The sequence below is a fragment of the Eptatretus burgeri genome, chromosome 16 (assembly GCF_056783735.1).
Source record: "Eptatretus burgeri isolate ZD-2024b chromosome 16, Ebu_testis_v1, whole genome shotgun sequence".
Taxonomy (NCBI): Eukaryota; Metazoa; Chordata; class Myxini; order Myxiniformes; family Myxinidae; genus Eptatretus; species Eptatretus burgeri.
The window spans coordinates 12,869,536-12,883,162 of record NC_140976.1 but is presented as its reverse complement, the minus strand read 5'-3'; the positions used below and the strand labels follow the sequence as shown (position 1 = coordinate 12,883,162).

The 13,627-nt window shown below is 41.7% G+C and overlaps 1 long non-coding RNA gene across 1 annotated transcript; it reads left to right on the top strand.

Moving 5' to 3' along the window:
• Positions 1-6,065: 6,065 nt before the first annotated feature.
• On the top strand, positions 6,066-13,247 carry LOC147010540 (uncharacterized). Its single transcript, XR_015052451.1, has 4 exons — positions 6,066-6,126; positions 12,048-12,525; positions 12,739-12,796; positions 13,080-13,247. It is a non-coding gene; the product is annotated as an uncharacterized LOC147010540 (long non-coding RNA).
• Positions 13,248-13,627: the final 380 nt, after the last annotated feature.

Below are 13,627 nucleotides of genomic sequence, written 5' to 3'. Positions count from 1 at the left end.
CGCCTAATAGCTGTAAATCGTTTCTCCTTTTACGTCGGGACCGAAATCCCTTTCAATCAGCCGCCTAATAGCTGTAAATCGTTTCTCCTTTTACACCGGGACCGAGATCCCTTTCGACCCGCCGCCTAATAGCCTCAAACCCAATGAAGGCCTCTAACCTTCCCTCTCTTGGTACAGGATTCCAACCTGTTTCCTCCTTATTTCACACGGATACCTTTATCCTCGACCCTTACCGGTTCTAACATACGGCCTGCCAGCCCTCTTTGTGCCCTTCAAACAAACCGCATTCAAATCACCTCATATGTTTTACCGTTACAGTTCTTGATCCGAGCAGATCCTGGAGCTGCGTCCAGCGGGCACTGCCCACCAAGTGTACAGTTTTCACCTAACTAGGGCTCCCTGTCTTAGGTGCCCTATACGTGCAATTTCCACGTACCTTTAGCTGAACCCTTGTGATCGCTGTACACCAAGTGGAGTCCCGCCGTCCACACCGCCAGCATCAGTCGCATCGCATCCTCGTCGCCAATTGTTATGACTCTTCACCCGGCCGAGTAATGACAGAGTCGAATGAGGGTTCTCGAATGATACGATTTATTTCAGAAGATGGCACTACGCATGCGGAATGCAGCCCAAAGGCCCTTCAGTCAGGTGCCCCCGGACCACATTGAGATTCTTACTTCAAAACAGTTGTATATATAATCACACAAAAGCAGAAATGGGTGTGGACTACAAGTGTGTGCTTAAGGGATAAAGAAATAAAGAAATAAATGCGGCAGTGGGCTTCTTTCCCCCCTCCCTAGGGGCCCTCAGGGAAGTTGGATCAGTCAATCCTCAGATTCGCAACCCAACAGTTCATCTTGCAAACTAATAACTTTCTAAGACTCCTACACCCCTCCACTGGCACCTGCTGATAGCAAAGGCGAAACTCTGGTGATGACTAAGAACAGGAATGTGTGGGATATCAGCATACACAGTTTTCCCAAGGACATGCTGTTGTGCAGCTGCAGAGCCATAAAGAGTTATCAAAGACATAGTGAAAACAGCATGATACATTTAAAGCAACATTTTAAAGCAAGGTTTGAATAATACACAATTACAAGCAAGGTTAGAATCCCGACAGCTGATTAACACACAGCTAATGGTCCAAAATATGACCACCTAGCATATCATCATAACACGAAAAACTAATGCGACGTGATAAATCAGGTGGTGTAAAAGACAGTGTATCAAGGGTGGTAAACTTTTGAGAAATGTTTTTGTTTTTTCTACAACATTTAAAATCTTTATTGGTTCACGAGCGCCAGCCAGAGTGACCACTATATTCGTTATGTCTGTGTGTCTGTGTGTTTGTCTGTCCAGAGCATAACTCCGTGGACTTTGATCCGACCTTGTTGAAACTTGGTTATGTGTTCGATATCAATGTCGAGTTGTGTTTTCCTGGATGAGGGCATGGCTATGCCCATTGTGGGTGGAGTCACGCCCCCCAAAAATAGCCATTTTTAGGGGGTAGTCTGATTAAAAATCTATCTTCTCCGAGGGAATTGACTGAATGGAATGGGTTCTTCGGTATTTGAATAGCAAAATGAATTATCTAAAACTTGTCATTGTCCAATTTTTCATTTTCGCCCCAAGGTCAAGGTCACAAGGTCAAAAACTTAGAAAATTGCGAATTTTGATATAAAAATCATACGACCGCCCAAACTTTGAGAGCTAGGATGACAATATTTTTTATGCATAATCTTGAGGTCATTACCCACCTAAAGTCTTGAAACCATTTTTCTCTATCTCGAACACCTTGCCCGTGGCGCCCCCTTCAAGTTTGTTTTCACGCTGATTTCATCAAAGTATGGATAATCCGAGGAGTGCGAAATGCCATATAGCCTATATGACGTTATATTATTCCTGGAATGTTCCGGAGGAAGTTTTTCACCAAAGGTCATAATCCTTGACCTTTGACCTTTAAAGGCCACAAAGGTCAAATTTTCAAAGTTGTGGGAATCGATCCGGGTTTTTGACCTTCTTTGATGAACTAACTCCAATAAGCTATAGTACGTATCCTGTTTCCTTATTTTAATGACCACAACATTGTTTTGGGACCTTTAAAGGTTATGCAAAGGTCAAATTTTGAAAGTTGTTGAACGAAACCGGGTTTTCGACATTTTGCAGCTAATAACCCGTCACTCGTACCACATCATGTTGATCATTTTTATAACTTGGTCAAAAATTATCACATTGTCTCATCCTTGACTTCTGAAACAATCTACATCGTCAAATACGTCTCGTGAACCATCGTCGTCTTCAGACTTGTTTTATTTAAATTGAATTATATACTTGAACACTGTAGAACACAAATCATCCTTTTTGGCACTTTCAAAACCTGTCTGTTTCGCAGTACTTGGACAAAATAGTGTGACATTTTACATCATCTTGACCAATGAAATTTGGGGTTGGCAGACCCTTCCCATGTCCTTTAAAATAAAATAAAAATTCTCAACACTACATGGGGTAAGGTGTTCTATGACCCATCTGGATTTGTTCAAATATTTGAAGCAGCATTGCAGAACGCACAAACCCCTAAAAACCGGAGCTTGAATAATAAACCTCATGAAAACACTGTGCAAGATGCTTCGACCTTTAGAAAACGTGCATGTCGTCCACTCGTCGAACATCAGGCTGTCATTTGCGATTGTGCTTTCAAGCCGGGATGTGTGGTCTCTTTCCAATGCGATTGTTTCCGCTGCCAGCTGTTGACTTATCTGCCTTTCAGATGAGATATACAGTGCAGGAGACCAGCCAACTGGCTGGAGCATAAAAAGAATATGTCATTACTTTTACCTTGTAAACTCTCAAAACGATCAAATGATTTTATGTAGTCACATAAATTAGGTTTAATAGGACTATTGTTTATTTGAATAACAACGCTTGGACAGACATTAAACGCATTGAGCTGTTGTCATTAAACTTACACTCTCCCGACATTTTCAGGCAGACTACTTGCATAACGTTTGCATGCACTGTGTACTTCGGCCACCTTGAAAACGTACATTTTTATTGTCATGCTGGCTTATTTTGATAAATAAAAGGTCTTATCATGATCACGTTTTATTATAGAAACAAAAATGAATTGTATTTTATAATATTAATGCACAATATCGGCTTTATAGCCGATATTCCGTTTTGGAATGCTTTCCTGCATTGTCTGGAGAAGTTCCATTGGGCGGTTGTTCCATGCTATCTGCAATGTTTTCCCATGATTTGTCTTTTGATTTTGGTTGTTTTCGTTTTATTCCTGTCCAAATAATCCCAGATCCCTTCTGTGATGTTAAGGTCAGGACTTTGAGGGGACCATTCTCAGAGTTGTCGAGTTCCTGACTGCTTTTCTTTGTAAATATGTTTTAACGACTCTTGCAGTGTGACCGGAGTTGTCATCCTGGAAAACAAAGTTGTCACCAATTAGCCTCCTTCCTGACAGAATACCTCCTTCCTGCTGGCACCAATTAGCCTCTTTTCTTACAGATACCTCCTTCTTGCTGGTGCCAATTAGCCTCCTTCCTGCTGGTTCCTCCGCTTCACACCTTGCTTAGCAGCTGTGGAAACCAACACCTTCAAGATTATTGGAGTCTACCGGTTTATCATTTCGCCATTGCAGACAGGTCGGTGGTCTCTCTGTCTTATTCTGCCTTCTTTCTGGTCTTGCACCCTCTGCTCTTTCCATGATTTGTCTCCACCCCCCTCAGGTATCTGCAGGGGGAACGTGGTCCACCAGCAAACCCCATTATAGTAGTGAAACTCCAAAAATCCAGAATCACCGCTCACCTCCACTCATTTGTTCCTCTTTTTCCCACATGTGGAACTAAGTTCCACATTCTCTTCAATCTCCTTCTCATCTCCAGGTCTTCAAGACAGATAATCCCCCATCTACCATCTCAGATCATCCCCCAATCGAAAAGGATGATCTTTTCTAAGCCCATTAAACCACAAACCAGAAATTTTACTTCTGTAGCCGTCTTGTCCATCCCCTGCATCTACCCCTTCCCTTCATCATTACCTGCATCCCTTGTTCATCTCCATCTCTTTTCTCCCTCAGCCCTGCTGTTGGCATTCCCCCCTTCTCTTTCTGCTCCTCTTTTTGTTACGTTGCGCCCTGATCGGTTCTGTTTTCCAGTTTTTCCTCTCTCCTCCTTCGTATGCAGCACAAGGCTGTGGGTAGCATCATTGTCTGAAGGTGCGGTTGTGCCGCTGATGCAATGCTCCTCTTACCAGTACACTGGTACTCATTTTGCTGACCTCGGAAGGATGACACGCTGAGTCAACCCCACCTGGTGTTAATTCAGCAGCCAACGGGGCTTGAACTCAGGACCCTAAGTTCTAGCTCTTCCACGAGCCTTGAGTGTATAGATTTTAAAAAAACATGGTGGATTGGGATCTGCTTGTACTTGTCAACATTCATTGTTTCTACTGCCTGGTGTTGGCTTAATGGTTAGAGTGGTGGGCTTAGGATCCTAGTGTCCTGAGTTCAAATCCTGCTTAGCATCCTTTACATAGAAAGGGCTTTTGACAGAAACTCATCTATGGAGGGTGGAGACCACCTGACAAAAGATTAGTCCACTTGAACCCCAGCTGTCTGTGCCAGTTCTTGTGTAATCTCAGCACTAGATGTATTTTTTCTATTTCTTTTGGAACTTACCTTTAAATAGAATATTGTAAATCTGTTTTGCTGGAGTTTGTTTTGCCTTCCAATCTTTCCAATTCACTCATTTGGTGGACTTCAAAATTTTGACCCAGACTTGGACCCGACTTAGATTGGGGCTTCAACTGTGCTTGCTTTGGCTTTCCGTTCTCCAGACTGGTGCTGAACTCCGACTCACTCATATCAGCACGCTTGGGCACTGACTTGTATTACCCTGATGTGTGATGTCACCGCGGCTCCTGGATTGGTTGCGCTCACTGCCACGTGACGTGCGGAGCTCCGACTGTTGTGATGTCTCCTGCTAGGGGTCCCACACCCATGGGCATCATGACACCAAGCACAGGGTTGCGAAAATAAAATTAGGGGATAAATGTAAAGGAAACCACATATGATGGGGGGAAAATACAGAGGGGTGGCAGGAATAAGAGAAATTGTCGACGGTATTGATCATGAAAGTCCGAAATTGGGGTTTATGAGATCACTTATTCTGACATTAATTGGAAGATAAATATCCAATGAAAGGATCCCCTTATGCAGTCATTTTCACGGTGTGTGTGTGTGTGTGTGTGTGTGTGTGTGTGTGTGTGTGTGTGTGTGTGTGTGTGTGTGTGTGTGTGTGTGTGTGTGTGTGTGTGTGTGTGTGTGTGTGTGTGTGTGTGTGTGTGTGTGTGTACATGTACACACCTCTTGGGATTTTGTTCAGTACTGACCATTTTATATTACCCACTATACCATCAACCAGAGTTCCTTTGGAGGGGTTCTTGAGCCACATTGCTCACCAAACACACCGGAGAACATGATTTTAATACATTTCCACAGATCACAGGAAAAGATGCAAATTATCTGATTTCGAAAGTTTATATGTTTGATATTTTTATTTATTATTTAAAAGCCCTATTTATTACAACTCGATGCATTTCATGATTGAGCTTTCGAGAGGTGATGGAAGTTTATATATTTTTCCCTCCCAATTCAGAGCTTTATGTCTCGTATTATCAATTTCTCATTGCGGTTCCACCATGATCGGCTCCAACCCGCCTGCATGGAAAAAACAACCGCAACTCTTTTCCTCTTTCGAGATGGTACCTGCTTTATCAAACTGAACTTTGGCTGCTCATTCCCAGGGGACGGATGAATAAATCATTGGCTTGAAATTCAAGTCTCCCTTGCTGAAGGCAATGCATTTTCAATAACCATGTTTCATTAAAGGGGAGAAGGTTGGGGTAAGGGGGAGCCGAATGGCCCAGGTATTATTTTTTATTATACATAGCCTGTACTGTTTCTGACAAGATCCCATTTATGTTACTAGTACATCAGGTTGGAGTTCCCATCTTCATCATCTGTGGTACAGCTGTAACGGCTGAATCGGGTTCTCTCGGATTCGGGGATTCACCTTCTGAGGACTTTGAACGTGACCATGTGTGTCGGCTTCCCATGTGTGTAGGCTCCAGACTTTAACCACAGCAACGGGGCTCACCGCCGACCTTTCACACATTTATGACCTCTGGGGTTAATGTGAAAACTGCTTGATAAAGCTGAGTTGCTGTCGAGAGTCGTGAGTTAACTTAGAGCTGCATCGTTGCATGTAACATTCGTATTTAATTTGTTTATTTTAATTATTTAATTTGGGGATTCTTAGGAAAGTCATTTATTCATATATTTAATTAATATTATTGTGATCAAAGTAGATATTAGGGATTATTGGGTGGTCGCTAAACTACCCTTATTCTCAGGTTTTCCGTCTGTCTGTATGTTTGTATGTATGTATGTTTGTTTGTATGTAATGGACTGCTCTGGAGGCCAGAGGAGTCAACCGATTTTGATGAAACTTGACAGGTAGGTTCATACCAGGATCTAGTTGTATGCTTTTGAGCACTGTTGCTATATGGACGCCACCATTGCCTAGCAACGGGACTTTGAAAATTTTGAAAAATGCTAAAAAAAAAAAAAATTCGAAAATCAAAAATCGGCTTCCAGCCTTTTATGCGCATTGTAATCAACCTCTTTGTCAAAAATTTTCAGCCCGATCCGTCAAAAACTGTATGACTAGTATGCAATTATGTAGCAACCACCCATGTCGCCTACCGGCTTGTCTGTTTGTTTGTATGTAATGGACAGCTCTGGAGGCCAGAGGAGTCAACTGATTTTGATGAAACTTGACTGGTAGGTTCACACCAGGATGTAGTTGTATGCTTTTGAGCACCGTTGCTATTGACGCCACCGTTGCCTAGCAATGGGATTTTGAAATTTTTGAAAAAAATCCCCCAAAAATTTTTTGAAAATCAAAAATCGGCTTCCGCGCTTTTATGCGCACTATAATCAACCTCTTTGTCAAAAAATTTCAGCCCGATCCGTCAAAAACTGTATGACTAGTATGCAATTATATTACTATATGCTTTCACGCCAACGTTCGTGTTGGGATTCCCTTACGTAGGGTTATGGAATCGAACACAAATGATGAATGGACAGTTGTTCGTCATGTTCCTATATGGAACAACGAACGGAAAAAATGCCATCTGATGTGTTCTCTTATCTACCTCTATCTATAATTCCAGCAGTGTGTGTGTGTGTGTGTGTGTGTGTGTGTGTGTGTGTGTGTGTGTGTGTGTGTGTGTGTGTGTGTGTGTGTGTGTGTGTGTGTGTGTGTGTGTGTGTGTGTGTGTGTGTGTGTGTGTGTGTGTGTCTGTGACCGCTGTTTCTCGACAACCGCTGGTCCGATCTAATTGAAACTTGCGGGGTATATTGCTGGGGACCTGAGGATGTGCCTTTTTGAGGTTTGATATTAATCGGACAAGTGCTTCCCAAGTTATGGCCATTTATTTACCAAACCAATGAGAAGACACGTTGTTGCGTGGGCGTGGCCGATGGGGAAGGGAAGCTCAGCCGCGTTCGCCATTACGGATTACAACGTATGGACTTCCGGATCCAATACGGGTTACAACGTACGGACTTCTGGATAATGATGACTTCGTGTATTCTAATAATTTCTCGATTTCTTATGCGCATTTATAGATAAACACAATGCCCCAAGTTATGATTGTTTTCATTTTAGACGGTGTATAAATTTCGGTAACATCAGAGTGCTGGTATGCTCCGAACCAGGAAGTAATTTTTTTTTCTCTCTCTTCTCTTTTTGTTTTTCCTTGCCACGACATTGCGAAAAGGTAAAATACGTTGGCGCTAATTGAATAATTGGGTATTAAAACTAAATTGCGAATAATCGTAACTGCGAATAATATTCGAACTTCTGGGCCACGCACGTACGGGCACGCGAGAGTGAAGAAACGGCCTGTGTGGTTGTTGTTTGTTGCTCGCGGTTTGTATATATATATATATATATATATATATATATATATATATATATATATATATATATATATATATATATATATATATATATATATACATATATATACATATATATATATATATATACATATATATATATATATACATATATATATATATACATATATATACATATATATATATATATATATATATATATATATATATATATATATATATATATATATATATATATATATATTTTTTTTTTTTTTTTTTTACGGGCATGTATTAGTATTTCAAATTCGCCTTAGTCTCGCGACCACCCATGTCGCCTACCGGCTTGTTAAATATTTCTTATAACGTTCTCTTGTCGTTCTGTCTCCTGTCGTTTCACCACAAATGTTGGTTTCACCCCTAAAGCAACCCTGAGGACACATTGGTGTCTATATATTTTAAGACGTGATACCCTCCAGGTTACCGGTGCATTCACTGTGGTGCCCTGAGGTCAACACGTAACAATATGCCAAAGTTTCCATCAACACCAATCTTGAATTTTGATTGAGGAATGAGGTTTGTAACAGAGTTGGAGTATAGAAGAGCTTTGGCCACAAGATTTGATCAAAGAGGGTGGTGAGCCATGGCCTTCAAAGGGTGGAGGACCCAATCTGTAATAAAATTCCATAGAAAATGGGGTTTAAGCAGTAAGGGGGAGGTGGGAATAGGTGCCAGTACTCCCCCACTTTCAAATGTCGGGGGGGGGGAGGGGGGTGGCAATATAATGTTGCCTTCCCTCCACCCTTTTCAACTGCTGGTGAATGTAAGCATGCAGTCTCAGAAAAAAAAAGAACAATTAATAATTTATTATGACCTATTTACGATAATTAAATTATTGATGGGAACAAAGTGTTTTGTGAAAATTGTTCACACTGAGAAGACAGAGTGGTGCCCCTTGTGTTAGACTCCTGACGGCTCGGCATGGAGATGTCTCCACATAATCACGAGCAAAGATCTCAATACGGGTGTCTTGAACTTTATTCTTCTCCCAATACAGCGCTTACACACCATAAGGAAGTTGCAAACTCCTACTGACGCCGTAGAAACTTGTTTCCTCTTTCTGCTGGGCTCTAAAGCTGAGATTGCCAAGCCGAGATTATGCGGCTGTTCATCCATTCAAAGACGTTTGGCGAATGAATAAAAGCCGTTCGACCTACTTTCGAACATGGTCCAAATAATCACACACGTACATGAAAAAGTATTCCAATGCATAACTCTGGACTTGACAAACACATCTTATGGTAAACACCACCAAACTGTGAATGATTCCTAAAGTGTATTGTGAACATTAGAGCAGATAATACGCCAAGCAATATCAAAGTCTGGAAGAAAAGGAATCAGGAGTAATTTTCATAGCAGACAACAGACACGATAACCTCTCGAACATCCAGTCCAAGGTCATATGCCACTAGAGATTTCGGGAACAGATCTGATTCATTCTCGAGTAGAAGAACCAACTTCTGATTTGGACGTTCAGTATTGAGGGTTCAGAAGTACGTTTCCCTCATCTGTCCAAACTTAGATTGCTCAACAGTAATTTGGCTCTTCTCACTAGTCCATCTGCATCCTCCAAGGCTTCAGTTAACCCTCGCCAGTTGCCATTCGCTTCGAGTGACATCATCATTTCTTACAATGACTACATCACCAACTTGCAGGTTTCTTTTTGGAGTGTGCCATTTCCGTCTTTGGCTTATGTTGGAGAGGTATTCGCGTTTCCATCTACTCCAAAACTGATCGACGAAAAATTGAACCCTTCTCCACCACATTCTTGCATAAGCGTCTTCCTTGATAAATTTTCCAGGAGGAGGAAGGGCCACCTTACACTTTATGGTGAATCGCTGGTTTGGCATTAACTTCCCTGGACTTGTTGGGTCCTCAACATTCTCTGTCGTTAAGGGGCGATTGTTGACGGTTGCCATGGCTTCATAGAGAAATGTACAAAGAGAGTTATCGAGTCGACTGGGAGACTCGTCAAGTAATGATGTCAAGATGTTCCTGACGGTCCGAATTTGCCTCTCCCATGCTCCACCAACATGACCAGCGCATAGGGAATTCATGACAAAGTCGCACCGTCGTTCAGCCATGAACACCTTAATTATCTCAGCATCAAAAATTCCTTTAAGGCTTTCTTTAGCTCATTCTTGGCTCCAACAAAGTTTGTTCCTTGATCAGAGCGAAGTTCCTTGCACTCTTTGATTCTTTGATTTGATTTCCTTGATTTTCTTGATTTTCCTTGATTCTTTGCACTTGGTTGGCAACAAATGTATGAAACCGTTGAGCCTCATTGCTAATGTAGCCAAGCACCACTCTCGAATCTGTCCAGAAGAATTCTTCAACATGTTCATATTCCAACTCCTCCCTTCACATGTTACTGGCTTTAACAGAGACTACTGCAGCTGGCAGTTCCAATCTGGGTATGGTAGTGACCTTAGTTGGTGCCACCCAAGACTTCCCCATGACAAGCGAGCAATGAACAACGACATCTTTGTTTTCGAGTCTGAGGTACGAACACTGTCCATAGCCACTGGTACTTGCATCTCAGAAGTGATGTAATTTGACCTTTAGGATCTTTCAGAATCCCAGAGGTTGGTAGCATCTGGGAATAGTGAGGTTTTTCAGATTGGCAAGATCTTCTGTCCAGCATTCCCATCTTGGGCAAAGCTCTTCTTTAAGTGGTTCATCCCAGCGTGTTCCTTGCTTGCACAAATCTTGGAGAATCTGCTTGCCACTGAGGACAAAGGGGGAAACAAATCCCAAGGGGTCATAAAGTGAGGCAACTGTGGACAGAACACCATCACGAATCAAAGGCTGGTCTCTTAATACTATTTTAAATCTGAACTGATCTAATTCCACACACCACTGCACTCCAAGAGCTCTCTCAATAGGCAGATCATCAAAACTCAAGTTAAGATTGTTGATATCAATGGCTCTCTCTGAAGGGGTAATGCTTTCCATTATGATCCTGTCAGTAGGTTGAATATACTGGTTCTGGCTCACTTTTCCCTATGTAAATGAATGGGGGATTTTCAGCGATTCATATTTTTTTTCCCTAAAAATAAACCCCCTTTTTATCCCAAGGTATATTTATTTGTCTCCCCTTTTAACCTGGGGATACTTTTTTTCAAATAACCCATGCAATAAGATAAAGATTTGTTAAAGGTGATTCTAAAGAAATATCTGAAACGTCTAAGCCTCAGGACACTCTTTATCAAATAACCGATGCATATTGTTTAGCTCACTCATTGAACCTATAAACATTTGTTCATTCTCAAATTCCTTCAATAGTTTAATTTTCTTTGCACAATAATCCCCATCTAAAATATTGAAAAACAAAACATTTGAATCTTTATATTTTTTAACATACCCCTTTTGTGCCATTATGAAATGATAAAACTTCTCTCAATGATCTCATCTGGCCACCGCCTGGATTGCAAATCATTTTTGTGCATAAACCACGCCATAAAAAAAGTTTTGTTTCAAATGTTTTCAGTTCGTGCCATGAAAATGAGGAAGTGTTTTTTTGACATGGTCGTGCTGTGAAAATGAGGAAGTGTTTTTGGACAGTCATGCTGTGAAAAAATAGGAACTATTCTGTGAGACAAGGCCTCGTGTTTCTATTTTATCTCAGAACACGAACAGGCTTTTAAACATGAGTTTAATCAAAATCATTTTAGGGCATTTTAAGTATGTTTTAAAAATGATTCATACAATTTGAGAATATATTTCGCCCAGTTATTTTCCAAGCTGTCTCGCTCGAAGCGTCATTTCCTGTGGCCACACCCAATGATTAAGCAATCTCCTCATCGTTGCCTTATAAGTGATTCGCCAGACAAAGTTTCTGCCAGACGGGATTTTCATTTTTACAACTGAGACATGAGCGATCTTTCTTCCGCGAACAAAACAGCTCAACACAAAGTTGGTAAGCCTGTGTATAGGTTCCTCTTTGAACGATGAAGCAATTGATTATAAATTAAATCGTGATAATTCTGATATTTTTTTTTTTTCTTGGCAGGTCCTTGGAAGAAGATCAGTTTACATATCACGACGAGGTGCATGAAATTAATGCTCTTATTGAAGAGGTCAATCATCTTAGAAGAGAATTGAAAAACATTTTTAATGACTGACACGACGTCTTATCACGGCCTCTGATCTTTTTGCCATCTTGTACCAATGGTAAAAAAAAACTGAGACATGGACTCACTCTCTTCCGATGAAGATAACAGCTCACTACAAAGTTGGTAAGTTTGTGTATGGTTTCCTCTTTGAACGATGAAGCAATTGATTATAAATTAAATCGTGATAATGCGAAAATATATATTTTTTCCTGGCAGGTCCTTGGAAGAAGTGGAGTTTACATATCACGATGAGGTGCATCAAATGAATGCTCTTATTGAAGAGGTCAATGGTTTTAGAAGAGAATTGAAAAACATTTATAATGACTGGTACGAAGTCTTATCACGGCCTCTGATCTCGAATGAATTAAACCAATGGTGAGACACGTGTGTGTGTGTGTGTGTGTGTGCGTGTGTGCGTGCGTGCGTGTGTGTGTGCGTGTGTGTGTGTGTGTCTCTTTCCCTGTCTGTTTGTCTCTCTCTTTCTCTCCCTGTCTGTCTCTTTGTATCTCTCTCTGTCTGTCTTTCTACCTACCTCTCTCTGTCTGTCTCTCCATCTATACCCTTGACTCATTATTTTATTTTTTTCAGCTCGATCACACAACATAAGCTGTTGAAGCAATCTGGTACAACACATGATTTTCTGGAGGTAAATGTTTCTGAATTATTATTTAGTTATTTGTTTATTAATATCACTCTCTCTTTGGAATGTCGCCTTATATTGGTTGCATGATTCGTTTGGACGCGGTTTTGTCAGTACACTGGAATTCATTTTATTGGCCTTGAAAGGATGACAGGCTGAGTCGGCCTCCTGGTGTGTGAATTCAGTGGTCAACGAGGCTTGAACTTAGAACCAACACCAGGCTCACTCATATTACCATGTAATTATCTTTATAAAACCTAATTATTATCCACTTTTTGTTTTAAAACAGAATATGGTGTCTGAGTTTCGACATCACAAGACATCTGAAGAAGATTGCTGGGAAAGATTATACATTCTCGCAAATGAATATTTAATATTTTCAATTTTGATTAATTATATTTGTTTTGTTTACAATTACTTGATTTTGAATTTCAAAAAGAGAATCAAGACATGAAGGAGAGGGAGGGAGGGGGAGTGGGTGGGGGTAGGTGCGCTCCCCCAATGACCCATCACCCCCTCATCCCACCCCTCCCCTCCCCATGTGTGTGTGGGGAAGGGTGGCGGTGGGATGAGGGAGGTGGTGGGTCAAAGGTGGGGGCGCACAGGGGGGATGAGGGGGTGGGGCTTGTGTGGGAGGGGCGTGTGTGGGCGGGGCTTGTGTGGGTGGGGCGTGGGTGGGGGGGGCCTCGGCGGGGCTTGTGTGGGTGGGGCATGTGTGGGCGGGGCTTGTGGGAGGGCGTTTATGTGGGTGGCGCTTGTGTGGCCGGGGCCTGGATGGGGTTTATGTGGGTGGGCTTCGGTGGGGTTTGTGTGGGCAGGGTTTATGTGGGTGGAGCT